The following is a 12,751-nucleotide window of genomic DNA, read 5'->3' as shown; positions in this document are numbered from 1 at the left end:
TATTGTCACTAAATAAAAACAAAATCTCTATCTTGAGCACCACTTACAACTACAACTCGTTAAACAATAGATGAAAAATATAGACGTGAATAAAACCAAGACATCCACCTCTGCCAGGTTATGAATTTTGTTTTTCTGATTATTAAGAGGAGCCTGGCTAGACATGAAGCTAGAGTTAATATTAAAGTATGATACTGAGAAGTAGTTTCAACTCTGATTTCTCCTGAGTTACAAGAGACTTCATGAGCACTGACTTGCAGCCACAAGATCCAACCAATGTTTTGGAAAATAGTGCCTGAAGAAGCTGGGCTCTGACAACTGCGTGATGGATGCAGCCCAGTTCTGTAAAGCACTGAGCATCTGGACAATTAACCTACTAAAGGACAGGTTTTTCAGAAGTGCATAAGGGATTTGTGGAAATAAAGCCTACTAATGAGTATACCATCTCCACATAGCCCATTCCAATCGGGAGGAGACAGAACGTCAGTCCTACTCCTATGTCTGCTTGCATCGTATTCTTACCTCTGTGTTACCAAATCGTGTATTTAAAAAAGCAAAACCCGCCACAACATATACACACACACACACATATATATGTAATGTACATACAGGTAGCAAATAAAAGAAAACACTGGAATGTGTACCAATGTCAGATAGCGTACATATGTGAAATTGCAATATATTGAATGTAAATTACACCATGCCTGAGAAAAACTTACTGAATATGTTGATCTGGAGAAAGGCTCTTATTGTCAGAAAAAAAAAAAAAAAAAAAAAAAAAGCACTGGCCAATTATTCCATAAACAATAATTTCTCTGTGCTCTCATGTTTTCTTCAGAAAAAAGAATGAGTTGAAAAGATTTCAAGATGGCTGATGCTAATCTGGCTGTGCAATGGGTACAAACTACTGTGCTGATAACTGTAATCAAACCTGGTAATTAAATAGCAACTGGAAAGGGTGGAAACAAGTCCACTTTGTGGTGTGAATTTTAAAGTATGATTTAAACTCTATTTCCAAACATTTGCTACATGCAAGTTAATGACCAGTGGTAAAATATTTGAATAAACATCTTATTTGTAACTGATTTTAAATAAAATGTGTCTCAGAAGGTGGAAGAAACTCAGTAGAAGCATGCAAGTTGTTAAGTACATAAAGCTCCTTGGAAAACCAAAGCCATTAATTACTGCTATAAGCTACAGAGATCTTTTGTGATAACTACACCTCACAACTCAAGAAATTTTAATAATTAAAATTTCAGGGCACGTTTTCAAAAGCCTGAATAGCAGGTAGATTTCTCAGTCTCCATTTGACTATGAATGAAATCTTGTCATGTAATTCCTCCTTTGTGCTTTGAAAAGATTCTCTCTGTATGTACTAATGGAAAATAAAACTGCCCATAGGCCCCAGCTGCCCAATCTTTGCTGTTATCCCTCCCTCATGCAGACAATGCAACTGAAAAGCAACACATACAGACTAGATTGATACCAGAACCACTGAATAATGGCTTGCCTGTTAAGTTTCCCCAGCCAAAAGATTAGAGTAAGGCACAGTCCAACTGGGATGCTACCCTTCTGAAGTTTAAACAACTGAAAAATGCATTTAAAAAACAGCAAGACTTAGCACTATTAAAATTAAAATGTAATCCAGCCTTTCACTAAGCTGATTAATTCCTTCACAAAAATGACATTTGAAATAATGCACCAGGGTCATTACTCTCCCAGTTAGAGGAATTACCATTTCAGATGAAGTGAGAACATTGGGGAGAAACACCAGCCACGAGCAGGGCAAGTGCTGCTCTTTGTGTCCATTTTTTTGCAGCTGTGCAGGGCGCCTACAAGAGAGGAGGAGAAGACCCAGCTCTCCCAAGGCAGCTGATGCCTGGCTATCACACATCACCAAGTGGTACTCTATTTTGTGCTAGAAGCTGTCCTGTGCTATATGGGACAAGTCCTTCTGCTGGCTCCTTTAGCTCAGGCTCTGCTCTGGAAATGAACAAGGCCCCAGACTGACATCCCACATAGCCCTGCCTCCTAGAACCTCACAAGACCCTCGGCAGGAAAGGCTTCTGGCTCTTGGTTTGCAAGAGGTGCTCAGGCTCAGACATAGCTTTGTTCTTCAGATGAACTGTGCCTTGTGCCACTAGCTGTCGCTGCTAGTTTTCATCATGCCAGTGAAAGAATACTTCACCCACCATTGTGCATCTGCTGAGGATCACAGCTAGCGAGCAGCAAACTAGGGCTGAAAGTCAGCCTTAGCATGTCACACTGTGATAGCTGGTGGGCGTAGGACATAGTGAGTTCCAGCCATAGACTTATTTCCAGACTGATGTGATGATCTTACTATTCTTACACATCCTGCGTTCAGCTGTATAACACTATAATGTGATGGGAAGCACAGCAATGACAGCAGGGTAGCAGAGTCCCAAGCGGCAGCAAATGAGGATAAGTCCAAGTGCAGCAATGATGGATACAGAAGCAAAGGAAAAAAGCCGCTTACCTTTGGAAAACCCCAGGTAGGCAGGGATCTCTGTCAAGATATGCTCACCTCCACTGCCAACCCTTAAATGAGGTCTGGGAGGGGGTCAATCCTGGCTCCACCCCTTCTGGTCACTCAGATGCGTGGCCCTGCCTTCCCACCAGGTGCTCAATCACTGGTTCAGGCTATAACTTAGCATTTGTGCTCCAAGCTGGCAGCCCCACAGCCCAGCTCTGAAGAGATGGGATTCCCCCAAGCCTTGAGGCAGTGGTACAGAGTGGTGGTACACAGTGATGTTGATGTTTTGACAGAAGGCTTGGGTTACAGTTCTGGCTGCGTGTTGTTACCTGATCCTTAGCCAGCTGTTCATGGGGCAGCCACATAATATTGGGGTGTCTTGAAGGGCATCCCCCATCCCTGCTTTCATTAGAGACTTCCAAACCAGGACAACCTTGTGTTGTCTGCTCCCCAGAGCAAATAGAAAGTCTTTAGAAAATGATAAAAAGGCTGATTCATGCCTCTGAGAAAACACATAAGGCTCATTTTGGCTAGTTGATCAAACGGAGTTTCTCCCACAAGTCTTTTAGGGTGCTGTGAGTGTTGATATGTGCCTTCACAAACTTAGAAATCAGCTTAGGAAACATGCCTGGGAACCCAACCCGTGGAAAATGCATATAAATGATGAAGGGAGAAGAATAATCTTCTCTACTTGTCACACAGATTTATAGACAAAAATTGTGTGTTTAGCTTAGAGGGAATTCAGAAAAGAAAATGAAAGGAGAAGTTAATGGTAATGACAGTTTGAATTGCTTGAATGAATATATTTTGGGAAAAGCAACAGAATGCTGGGGTTGTGAAAGTATCTAGCCTCCTGGATCTTTCCATTTTACTTGGATTTTTGCTATGATATAAATTCATTTCAATCATAAAATTTTAAATCTTTACTATTAAGGTGCGTAATGACCACATTTTGTAGGTAAAGTTGTGAGGAGATCTTTAGTGCCTCACGCTGACTGTAAAAGCAATGGCTTCCAAGTAGAAGTACCTCTATTTTGCCAGCTACTGTTTCAGGACAGAAAATGGGAAACGTGGAACTATTCAACAACTAGGTGGGGAGACACAACACTCTTCAAAGAGCCAGACAAGTGAAAGGCCATGTAATTGCAGGAGGCAGCGGGGCCTTCGCTAACACACCTTGCTGGGTTGCTAGATGCTCGGTGCAGTGCTCAAGCAGACTTTGTGAGACTGCATGAGAAGGTCTGATTGGGTCAGATCTGGAGACCATAACCAGCTTGGAGAGTCCCCCCAGTTGTGACCATGATATGGATGCAAACCACTACCTCGGAGAAGGTAGATAACAAGGACATTTCCTCAACTCGTGGTCCCACACACTGTGCCCCTGTGGGCACCCTTTCTTTGTGGGGTCAGTGCTGCCAAGTGGCTGTGCTCTGCCCCAAAGTCGGTGTGTGGAAAGAAAGGCTTCTTTTTCCCAGGGGGCAGGGATTGTCCTTTCCATTCTGTCCACGGAGGAGCTCAGTGCCTCGGTGTGATGGCTGTTTGCAGGACTTTGCTGCCAGATCCCTGTCATATCAGACCTGCCATACCTACCTGTGAAAGCTCAGGCTTCATAGGATTGGCCAATTTGAAGAGCAGCTGCTATACAGCACAGAAAGCAAGAACAGGATTGAAATGGGAGGACTTGCTGATGAGATGCGGCCAACTGGCCTGCCTCAGGCTCTCAGGCACTCTGTGCCCTACATGATCAAAGAAGTGAAAACCGTGTAACTCAATTTTGAGTGGAGCTGTTAGATGGAAATTGCACTTTGGTGAGCTGCCCAGAGCCCTCTCTGGCATTTGTACAGAGCTGGGCTTGAGCATGAGCTCAGTGCATGTCATTTGTTACCTCAGCGATGCAGTAAGGCCTGGCATTGAGGCGATGTTGCCCAGGGGTAATGTTGCCCCTGGACTCTCTTCCCCAAACTCAGCCCTCCCACAGGAGGGTTCTCACCATCTGTCCTCAGCATCCTCAGACCAAGCTTAGGAGGACACAGCTTCCATAAAAAACAAAGAAAAAAGGGGAAGAGAAAGAGGCAAGACATGGAAACACCTCTCCCCCTCCCAAACGAAAGTATTCCTGTGACCATGCCAAAGGCAGGGTTTTGCCAAGCCATTAGCTGTTCCTTACTTCTCTATTTTTTCTTTAATCATGGCTGTAACATTTGTGCTTTCTCTCCCTTAGTCCTCTCAGAGCTGATGTAAAAATTGCAGCATGTCAATATTCTTCCCACGTCACAGCTGGTGACAAATGGCATGAAAATATGTGACTAATGGCTCCAGTGCTCTGCCAAAGGGAGAGATCACTAAGGCTGTTTTGCAGTGCAAACCCCATCCGCAGGGCCTTTTCTTTACCATGTCAATCCAATCAGCCAATTAATTTAACCAGGTTAATTGGCAGGAGGTGAAACAACTTGATACAAATATAAAAAACATTCTGCACAGATTTACTTGCCATCTATTGATGTTTTGGAGGACAAATTCAGGCTTGCATACACTGGTTATTCAGCACTGTAGTGGCTGAACTGCCTTTGGTGCCAGCTCCCATCTTCATCTTCAGTGTGGACATGCCTGAACACTGTGAACACTTTGCTATGTCTCAGGCATAGCAAAGCATTGCCTTGATACTCTGTTTTCATTTCATACCACAGATAGCAAACTCAGAGGGGAGAACTTCATGCTACTTGGCTGCCAACCCTCTCCAGCTATCAGCTGGTGTCTCCTGTCAGTTTCTGCCCCTTTTAAGGTGAGTAGGCACTGAACAGAGACAGGTCAGTGGCAGCCAGGTGAAGAAGGAAGGGGAAAGAGGCTGCAGGGATTTTCAAGATGTGGGAAGATGGGGCTGGGCGGTCACTGAGATCAGTCCTTGGGTGCTTCAGGAGAGCTTGGAGCCAAGAGCTGTTGGGCACCAGAGCTCTGGCACAGCACAATGAAGATTCCCCAGCTTGCATTAAGGAAATCCCAACAAAAACCTGTTGTTGCAGCCCTGCCAGCCTGCACTGTTCCCTCCTGCAGGAGCAGCAGCAGGACAGGATCTCAATGGATGGATATCCAACAGAAGACCTTTCTTAGACTGGCCTAACAAAGCTTCATAGAATCATAGAATCACCAAGGTTGGAAAAAACTTCAAAAGTCATCCAGTCCAATTGTCCATCTACCAACAGTAGTTCCCTACAAAATCACATACTTAGCACAGCATATAAATGTTTCTTAGATATGTTTCTTGCATGCCTTAGCTCCACCTGCTTTTCTGCTGAGTGATGGCCCGCCTGCATGCTCTGTGTCCAAAGCTCATGGAGTTGGCTCAGGTGTCTCTGCTGTCATGTTCCTCTCGGCCCACGGGTAGCATTTCCCAGCATAGGTAGGGACATTGCTCAGGGAACAATATGCAAAGAAAGAGGAGCTGTGCAACTTTGGCACTGGATTTCAATGCCTGCTGAGGAGGACAAGCACAGTCCCTCCCAACCAAGCAACAGCAGTCAGGTCACAGAGCCCTGCCCTCACTCCTCTGCAGTGCTGCTGGTGTAGGCAGCCCAAGAGCTGGGCTCCTGCAACTGGAATATGGATAAGTGTATTTTCATACTGCATCTAATGTCGTAAGTCAGATGAACACTCCTAGCCTGGGGCAGGCAGCATGTTAATAACCCCTCGTTACCAACAGCTGACAGTTGGTTAGCACAGATTAATCCCTAATGAAGAGAAAACCTCTTTATGTAATGTAACGCTTCTGGCTGTGGACCAGAGGTTGCAATCATCCACCCACAGCGGACCTCCAAATCCGGCTTTGTTCCACAGCAGAAAGCATAGACAAAATGTATGTATGGAGAGAGAGGTTGCAGCTCAGCCAACATCAATTAGATCCTAATTCCAGGAGAGCTGCACATGTGTCCTCAAGAGCACAGTGCTCTTCACCACAGGGTGCTGATGCTGAGTGTGGAGGAGGCATGGAGGCAGGAGGCTCCCTGGTCACAGCCCCATGTGTAGAAGAAGCATGTGGGAGCAGGAGGTGGCACCAGTGGGGCTCTGCAGCCAGGAGTGAGGAGTTGATATGTTCTTCAAAGCTGGGAGATGAAAAGCAAAATCAACATGAATGCCAGATACACTGAAACATCATTGATGTCAGTAATAAGTCTAGTCACAGAGAAACGTTGCTGTGGTTATCCTGTAACACAAGAATGCTAATGCAACAGATATGATTCACACACTGGGAAGAGAGCTATGCATATGAGTGCTGGCTTCTACTGCCATTTCATCTTACTTATCGTCAGACAGCTTCCTACTGATTTACTGATAATCTCACAGGAAATAACCAGAATTAAATTCACAACTGTAGTTAAAAGAGAGAATTGTTCCATTTTATTTCAGCATTTAGTATTTCACAGTATCTTGACATAAACAAAATAAATGTTCCTACAGTATGACCCTCCGCACCCAAGACATGCCATGTAAATAGGTGAGGACAGATGAGAGTAATCAGCAGGTGAAATGGGAAGAGACAGAAAGGGATGGGGTGTCTGAGATGTTTGAGTTTACTTTCTTCTTTTCCTTTCTCCTCACCTTCCTGCAGTGATGCCAGGGCTGCAGGGAGCAGATAAACCTGAAGGAAGCATAGAACAAAGCCAGCCCTGCACAAAGAGGGGTGTCAAGCAGCAGGAATGGCTGGCAGGGAGAAGTTTCACAGGGAGAAGTTTCCAAAGAGGTGCATCAGGTGATTAATGCTGTAACTAATTGCTGAGGCCACAGAGAAGCTGAACACTTCATTTTCCTGTTTGAGGTATTAATTTGAGTTCTTGCCATTTGTGTGAGGTACAGGAAGAGGACCTGGATGAGCAGAGAACCCAGGAGCAGCTCTGGGTTTCTCAGCACAAAGCAAAATCCACCTCCTTTCCACCCGTGTCCAAGCCTGCATGTGATGTAATGGAAATTGCATGGCATATACATAAATATCTGAATAAGTTGTGACACTAACACAAACTGAGCAACGACATGAGTAGCTTTCAGTTATTGACATCAGAGAAGAAACAGACCTACTAGGTCACCTTAACATCCCTCAAGCATGCTGAATGTCTTCTAACTCTTTGTTTGGCCCACAAAAGGAGTTGCAGTTAGAGGGCTGCCAGCCTGGAGACTGTAAGTGGCTTTTTGGATCTAGCACACTGTCCATCTTTAAGGGAGAGATGAGTTTTCTGAAAAGCTGCAAAAGCCATGTGCAAAAAGCATGCACAAATTAACCATATGTATATATATAGTTAATTCACTACATCACTAGAGAAAGACAATAGTTTGCAGGAACACTGAAGTGTTCTTGACTTCGGGGTTTTAGAAGAATCAGGTGTATAAGACCACATCCCAAGCCCTTCAGTAACACTCAGAAAGTGTCTGCTTGTAAGGAATACACAGTTCCATTTTCTACAGTGTTTCCAGGTGTATAATGCAAGGAAGACAGTAATCATGTCATATTTTCATTTTTGATCATGGGATAGCATCTTTCTCTTGTTAAAATCAAAGATGAAGCTAGAGCTTAAAATACTCTTTTGATATCACTCTTTTGATAATGATGCTTTGTTTTCCAGACGTTATTCATTATATATTCAGCACAAAACTCAGCCATCATATTCCTACATACCAAGGGCTGAACTGCCTGGAGATATTTCTGCTGCTTCTGGAGAATTTCCGGGCTCACATCGGCAGATCTCCCAGAGCGCAGTCCACATTTTGGCTCCTCACCCAGAGCATCCCAAAACAATGTCTCCCTTTCTATTAGGTCCACTCTGGGTTGCTCTCTGAAAAAAACACAACACCTTTTGCCTTTAAAGATAAAGCATTCAAATGCCATTAGTATCAAGTCTCTGATAACAAATTCCCCTCTTGACCTAAGAAATCAAGCTTGTTTTCCAGAGTCTGACGGTTCAGTGAAACTCCTGTTTGAACCAAAGCCATATGCAAGACCCCTATTGCTGAGCAGCTTTCCCTAATTGGTGTGATGCCTACAGGAGAGGGATAGAGGAAAAAGAGTTGGCACTATTTCTTTTCTTTTTGATATCTCTTCGTCAGTTTTTCTATCCCTGGAAGCTGCTTGGTTTGTTGTTTACTTCCAGATACAAACACTCATCTAGTTGCAATCTCTTTTTCATGCTGGGGTAGCTTCTCTTGATACACCCAAACATCCATCACGTCCTAGACTGGGTGTTGGGGCCTGGAGGTGCTCACCAGCTCTTTGCAAAATGGGAACAGCATTGCTGGACAGCCGGGAGAAGTGGTTGCAGAGCTGCTTGTCTCCAGCAGGTGGGAGCCTGCCTGCACTGCTGCCCACTGTCCTGCCTGCACTGCTGCCTGCTCACTCACAGACTCACCCCCAGAACTGCAGGGAGGTGGCAAAGCAAAGAAGTACCAAGGCAATGTTCCAGGTTGAAAGCACAAGAAGAAATAGAGTGAACGATCAGAGAGGATAAAGAGAGGACAAATGTAGGAAGAGTACAGATGTGTATCAAGAAGCGATGATATGAGAACACACAAACCCTGCATTGTGTTAGTGTGTTAGCTGAGGCTTTCTTCTTTTATGGGTGTACCTGTGCTCATGGGGATGCATGCATCCAGTTCATTTTGTCTGAAAACTGAGGAATGTGCGTGAGATCACCACTCTTCATCTTGTTTCCCCTCAATGGTCACTACGACCTTTCTGGCAGAATTTCTGTGCCCCAGTTCCCTGGCACTGCTCTCACACACATCAGTGACTCTTTGCAATGTCCTCAGCATGTGACCTCTGTAGTGCATGGGGGATGTGCGTGGATTCATATAACTGGCATTGACCTGGTTTGGAAGGGACAATAAGAAACGATGGTGAAACCACGTGGGTAAGTGGAAAAAAACAAAAACCAAACACTAGCTTTTCTTGTAATACAGCTCATCTACCACATTACAATCCTGACATTATAGCCCCTTCTTTTTCAACATCTGGTGCTCTATTTTTCCTGGGCAGCTTCTGCTCTTTGCAGGTCAAGTCCTTCCTGCCCTTGCCGAGCTGGCTGTCCCCTGCTGAATCACTGCTTCCTGCTCAGTGCAGGAACGTTGCTTCCCCCAGTAATGACAGCTGCAAGATACAGGTGCTCATGAAAGCTGCAGAATTGTCACTTGGAGGAATCCAAAATTCAAGTGTACAGGGACCTGAGAAACCTTGTCTGAATTGTATCTCCCAGGAGTAAAAGTAGAAAGTACCCTCAGGAATTTGTTAGTCGATCATAGAGGAAGTCAAGCCTGTTCCTTGCTGTGTACTGATTAGAGAGAAAATGCAAACATCAAAATTTTCTCTTAAGGCTCAGTTCATACTTGTATAAATACTCCGATATCTTTGCAGACCAAAGAGAGAAAGTAAAATCATGACAGGTGGTAAATATATCAACTCCAGGCTGTGGTTGTGCCCGTGAAATCTATGGCTCCCAAACTATGTCTAGGAAGGGGAAGAAACCAGATACCAGATTCCACTAATGAAAAAATGTAGATGGTGTGATTGGGTGAGAGAAAGGGCAGGTGGCCTGTTGTTTTGTCTTTGGTGCAGCAGGGATCAGCAACAGAAGGAGGCAGTGCACTGGGTGCTGATGTCTCCCATTCAGATCCTTCTGTGAAAATTTTAGGTGTCTGCTTGGCATTTTTTCTTGCATGTGCCCAGAATTAAGTTGGTCACCAGTTTTATACTTCAGAGGAAGTTTGTTTCTTGGGTCACACAGGCAAAACAACAAACTGGCTCCTCTGGGTGCCTTTTCTGTCTTTCTGCCCCGTAAGATTCTTCCAAGAGTGGTCTGTGGTTACACCTGAAGAGCCCCTGTTCCTGCAGAGGGACAAGTAGGACTCTGGCACTCAGGAAGCTCTACAGGTACATTAAACTGGCTCAGTTGCCAGTGACAGTGATTTCTGTGCTACATAATTTCTGCTGACTCTTTCACACTTGCAGTCTCTTGACACAGAACAAGACCACTTATTAACATTTTATTTCAATTAATTATTCCAAGCAGACTAATGTTTTCCTAATTACAGTCTTCTATCTTCCCATGTTATGCCATATGTTATCTGCAAAGAGCCATAGGAGCAGAGGTTAAGTTATAGCTGGCATAAAAATTTTTGACAGGAAATCAATTGGTTGTGAAAATGGTCTAAAATAAATCCAGTTTTCCTTCATAAATCTAGGGAACAAAGCAGTGGCACTGCAATGGAACTACACTTCCTGGCAATGGGCTAAAGGGAAACGGGGTGGGGAATGCCTATTGGGACATTCCTGTTTTGTTTTTCTGAAGACCAGAAGAAACTGCAAGTAGAGTGAGAGCAGGAGGCATCACCATAACCCACATCACCATAACCATCACCAGCTGTGGCAGTGAAGCTATGTCAGATGTGTCTATCTGTCTGTGCAATTTGATAGTCATCTTTTGTAACCCATCTGTCAGCTTTTAGAATGTGTCCATAGGCATCATAATGGCATATTATAGATTTGTGGTCCCAGTTTGCTGTTACCTTCCTATTTGTGCAGGGCTGGTGTGTTTCTGTGCAGTTGATGATATCAGGTTTTTTTCTGTGTACTTACGTAGTTTTGTTGCTTGGTTTGTTGGGTTTTTTTGTTTGTTTTGTTGGGGCATCAGTGTTACGGTGATGAAGATGGACTGCAGAGAAGAAGGAGCCAAGTGGTAATTTTCCAAATGATTGTATAATTCACAGAGCTTCAGTACATCTAAGCAACAGACTAATGTCATTTCAGCAGAGAAATTTAAGTAATATTACCATTAGAGCTGCCCAGATCTGGGTCGTATTCTAATGTTAGTGCAAAACCATGAAATATCTCAGAACTGGCTGGTTGATGGGTCTGTCAGATGGCCACCCATGGAAGTAATTCCAAGAAGATGGGGATCTCAAGGCAAGTCCTCTTGAGACTGAATGTTTAGACAGAAACTTCACAGTAACTGAGGAAAAGACTTGCAAAGATCTGAGGAAAAAGAAGGCGTACTGAAGTAGCCAGGAATATGAGGGACAGGGTTAGTGGACATGATGGTAATGGATTGAAGGTTTGGACTAGATGATCCTAGTGGTGTTTTCCAACCCCAGTGATTCTATAATTCTATACGGAAAGGTCGTGGCTTTGATAAAAATGGAGCTGAGAGCTGGTTTACAAAGTCAGGGTTCCTGGGCACAGGCAGAACTGAACACACTACCTCAAAATACCGAAAAGGAATTCCTCAAGGAGAAGGACTATGCAGGTAGTATGTCCTGCTGAAGCCATCTTCAGGTCAAGGAGAAGGACTGTGCAGGTAGTATGTCCTGCTGAAGCCATCTTCAGGTCATATGAGTGTATTCTTAATGGAGCATTTGCAGTGAATTTACCAAGTTATGTTCTGCATAAAACAATGGAAAAATACATTTTTGGCTTTTGGCTTAGTGTCTGTGCAGTAGGGTGTAAACAAAAGACACTGTTATTTACTGGATCTTTTCTTGTGTAATTCCGTGTGCCCCTTGTTTGTGATCTTCCAGTTTTTCTGAGCTGCTTTCTGTTACTCTAGGCTTAATCAGAAAGCAGTCTGTACTGTATTCATTGGTAAGTACAGAACAGCAGAAAGAACCAGTCTCTTTGGGCAGATACTTTCTTCTCCTGATGAAGGTTTTCCACTTGCAGCCATATTCAATACACATTTTTAATCCAGTTCTTAAATGTTTTCATTATTTTGTGAATAATGTAATATTGATACTACATTATTGTTATTCTTTAATCAAAATGCCATATGGTGCAACATCAAATGCCTTACAGAATCACATTGCATAGCTTCATTTTCCCCAGTAAACACATTTGAAATTAATTGAAAAACGGACTAGCTTGGAATGATCTATTTTCTTTTAAGCCATGCTAATTGACGTTAATTAAATTGCCCTCTAACTCTTTATTGAGTATCATATCAGCCTTTCTAGTATTTTGCCTAGGATCAGTGTCATGCTGAGGGCTGTAATTACTCTGGTTGTTCATTTAATCCCCTCTGAATATTGGCAGAACAGTTCTCCTATTAAGCATTTCTCTGGACTGCTGATGATGGTTCTGTTACTGTTATTCACTCCTCCATTAGGTTTAGCCTTGAGATGGCCCTGTGAGGGCTCCATGTACACATTATAAGGATTTCTGACTCTTCACCCTTCTTATGTCTTCCATTTTGTTTCTGTCTTTTTAAAGGCACTTCGAATTATTTCTTC

This window comes from Lagopus leucura, unplaced genomic scaffold, assembly GCF_019238085.1.
Source record: "Lagopus leucura isolate 7727_CA_CO unplaced genomic scaffold, USGS_WTPT01 Super-Scaffold_73, whole genome shotgun sequence".
Lineage (NCBI taxonomy): Eukaryota > Metazoa > Chordata > Aves > Galliformes > Phasianidae > Lagopus > Lagopus leucura.
Note: the sequence above shows the minus strand (reverse complement) of the source record.